Genomic DNA, 4313 nt, shown 5'->3' with positions numbered 1-4313 from the left:
GAAGAACATATCACTACAAACGAATCACCCCTGTGATTTTTGTGATAACTATGGCCAGTATTATCATCCTTGTCCCCATCTCAAAAATTTTGCGATACACTTCAAGTGCTTCATGAATTAGAGGCATTCAGATATTTAGAGCCCTCCCTTGTTCAGCGGGGCTTATTTGGTTGTGATCCCCCCTCACCATGCCATCTTGAGGGGCATTATGTCTCTTGTACTTAGATGTTATCATATTCAATCCTGGCCTATTTCTTTCCAGGCGCATTATGTATTTGGGATCCATTGTATTATTTTCTGGCTCATTGATTCCGACATATCATGTATCATGGACTTTGTAGATCAATCCCACATTGTTGGGTTCACCATTATTCTTTGTACACAGTTATTTCGACAGGTATCAGTATGCCTCCCCTTCCTCATTTGAGATCATGTACTCCACCATAAAAGGAGAATTCTATGAGTTTATTAGGTCTCTCCCCCTCCATTTTTGTTCATCCTTGCATTTCTTTAGCTATATATCTCTCTCTCTCTCTGACTCCCCTATGGTGTCCCTTGGAAGTGTAAGCTACAATGTATTTCGGTCATATGATTTTCTCCTAACACTCATATATTGGGGGGGAATCTGTTATCACCAAAAAACGATCACATAGCCATTTCTAACTAGGTGGATTGAAGTACACCATGAAGGATTAATTTTACCATAGTAAAATCACTTTCACTATTGGAAATAATTTAGTAAACCATTTTTATTAAATTATTTTCTGATTAAAATTTTAAAACCCCATGAGAATAATTGAATAAATCATTATTTATTTATTTTTATCTAGGAATAATTGTTAAATCATTATCTGATCATTATTCCTTATCACATTTAACTAAATCACCTAGGAATAATTAAATAAATCATTATTTATTTATTATTTATTATTTCTATTATTTCAATTCCACACCATTTTTAATCCTCGCGAAATAATTAATAAATCAATTTATTTGTTAATTATTTCTAAATAAATATACTTGACCATTTTGAATATCTTTTCCCTCTCCAAAAAATATAATAAAGTATTCCTAATAGTTAGATCTTGATTTGATCAATATTATTTTACTATTCTCCATTTTCAAGATTAACTCAATACTTAGTTATAAATAGGAGGGTTTTCCATTCATTCTTCACCATGATCATTATCATCGTCACCATTATCGTCCATTCTCACTTGAGCTCCCATTTGAGTTCTCCACATTTTTTTTGGTTTTTCACACATTAAGAGAGATAATCAATTACTGAAGCATCAAGGACATCAAATGACCCATCCCATGGAGGGGAATTTGCAAACCCTTTTTGTAGGTATCCTTCACTAGGTATTATCATGAAAATATTTATTCATTTTAAAATTCTTTCCATTTGGGTTATTACATTGGATATATATATTGTTTTTTATTATTTTGGATCGTATTTTTTGTTCTGTTCTAGGTTTTCTAAGTTTTATTGCAGATATGAAGTGTAAGAAGCCACAAATTTTTGTTAGGTTCACCTGTTACCTAATGACTTAAGTGATGTGTTTTTGGTACACCTTTCAATAAATTTCACACTAACACTTATGACTAGGGGACCCACTTCATTAATGAGATAATAGATTCATTGTTGCAAAACTTCATGATACAACACCATAAGAGTAGCCCATATCACCCTCAAGCAAATGGTATTATGGAATCTTTTAACTAAATCTTAGAGAGAGGACTCACCAAGTTATGCTCGGCCAATAGAGACGATTAGGAAGAAGGGGTGCCAACTACAATATGGGCTTATCATACAACCATCAAGTGCCTGCAAAGTATACACCCTTCCAGCTAGTTTATGGATGAGAAGTCGCAGTACCTGCCGAATTTACCATCCCAAACCTTTTTATTTCATAGGCTACTCGCATGAATTAATTCAAAAATGGTTGGAAGAAATTTGCGAGCTCGACGAAGCTAGGTTTTTCACAGACTTCCACGAAAGTATCGAAATGAAGAGGCATAAATCATGGCATGAAAGGCACATCAAATGGAAATATTTTACAGTTGGAGGTCATGTTCTGTTATATTACAGTAACTTCTTAAAGAATCCTACAAAGATAAAAAGGCATTGGTTAGGACCATTCATAGGTGTCTAAGTGAAAGAATCAAGTGTTTTCAAGCTCGCATAGTTGGATGGAATCCTACTTCCTAGATGGATGAATGGTGTATGCCTGAAAACTTTCCACGACTCAACCAATTCTACATCAAAATTATTTTACCTTTGGAAGGGGATTGTAGGTAGGTATAGGTAGATTCAGTCAGTTATTTTAGTTGCGGAACTATATTCACCCCTCCAAAATTGTTTATGGTCAGTGAGCTGCAAGTGTAGGTCGTCATATCTGTAATAATTATTCATAATTCCCTCTGTAAGTTAGAATTTCGGATAAATTTTTGTCGTAATGTCCATGACATGATTCAATCAACTTCTAGGCACCTGCCATCATAGCACCATAATTACCCATCATTCCCACGCTCTTTTTCACTTTTTGCATGATCTGATTCAGGTTCGGCTAAGCTATCATTATTGCTGCCATGTTTGGGATTGAGTAGGGATACCGTATTAAGTAGCTAAGCAATCTAATAACAAAATTTCATCTGAATATTTTCTATTTAATTTGCATGACAATGATAAGCTTCTCAATATAAAAATTCCCCTGTTCCCAGTCTAAGTTGAAGCCCCCCCTGATCAGGTGCTCAAGTTTATGCTAAAAAAAAAGTGTTATAATTCTATTAAACTCAAATTCAGATTGAAGAGCTCGTCATTCTAAATACAACGATGTGAATGACACTCAAATCCAAGTTCATATGCAGAAGTTAGAGCAAGTCAAAGTTCAAGTTTGACTTGTCTACATGGCACAATTGGATGATGTGGCATAGCCCTTCAACGAATGAGGAGGTGCCAAGTGGGAGACTGCCATTAGCCCTTGCATAATGCATATCGTAGGTCGCGGGTGGATCAGGTTAAGAATCGGCCCCTAGGCAGTGCCATTTGTGATTTGTGATATCGCATATCGCAATCATAGGAAAGGAGGACTTAAGGTAATCAACTCTGGTAAAGTCGGCTGTTGCGATGCAATATCGGCCCTGATTACAATGCGGTAAACCATAATCCCATGATGCAATCGCACAAAATGGCATAATCCCATAGTTTATCACCGCTAGACATCGTTGATTGCAATTTGTAATATGACCAACAGGTTATATCCCACCACGTGGCAAAATCTTTGCCTAGTTAGCAGTTTTCGGGGCTAATTTGTAGGATCATGCCAGAGGTGGAGCATTGGTGGAACAAATAGTGGGAGAACTAGGAGAAGTCATAACTTCTTCAGTTCTTAGCCAATTTGGTTGCAAAAAGAGCCAATTCTAGTAGTTTTGGAAATTTTGAACTGATTGAGACATGTTTCAGAGGCATCTGAGCATTATAAACACAATTTTGTTGTAATTTTGAGCATAATAGAGAGGCCCAAGCATTGGAAGTTGGACCAAGGAGACGTATCCGAGGAGGGGTGAACTCCTCATCAAATATCTATGATGTGTGTTGTACTTTGATGTTATTTGTTGTTATTTTGTTGTTGTTCAACAAATGTTTTTATGTTAAATTGTTTATAACATTTGCATAAGAAACTCTCAAGGGAATCAGTTAATTAAGAAAACAAGTTGAATCCTTAAGCACTTGATAAGAAATGATATGCATCTTAGGTTTTATTTTGAATGGGGAATTAGCATAGCATTACTACTCTGCTCCATTTCAAATCAAGTTGGTATCAAAGCACTACTTTTTGGTTTCTAGATTTTCTTTGCGAAAGATGGATTTAATTGTTTGCAAGTTTATGTCATGCTTACAAGGTTAAAACTTAGAAGAGGAGAACGGAAGCTGGTTGAAAACCCTAAAGTTGGCTCAAGGGGAAGAAGAGAAAGTTTTCCAAAGTCTTATGTACCAGTACATTCTTGATTTGTAGAAGCTGCAGTTGAGTCTTCAGAGACCATGTCTCATGAATGAGAACCTATCATGACAGAAGATGAGAAGACCTTTAGAAAGTATTTCTTTGATATGAAAAATATGGTGATGGTCCTCTATGAAGAGAGAAATAGAAGATTGCAAGAAGAAAGTTCCAAACCTCCCAAAGGAGAAGGCCCTTTAGGAGGAGGTAATAGAAAAGGAGGTAATGGGAATGGAGACAAGCCTCCACCCTCTCCACCATCTTTTTCATCTTCTACTTCACAATCATCTTCTTCTTCTTCCACTATGATAA

This window comes from Pinus tabuliformis, chromosome 9 (genome assembly GCF_031772625.1).
Source record: "Pinus tabuliformis cultivar Carrire ecotype Pingquan chromosome 9, CPIR1, whole genome shotgun sequence".
Classification (NCBI taxonomy): domain Eukaryota; kingdom Viridiplantae; phylum Streptophyta; class Pinopsida; order Pinales; family Pinaceae; genus Pinus; species Pinus tabuliformis.
Note: the sequence above shows the minus strand (reverse complement) of the source record.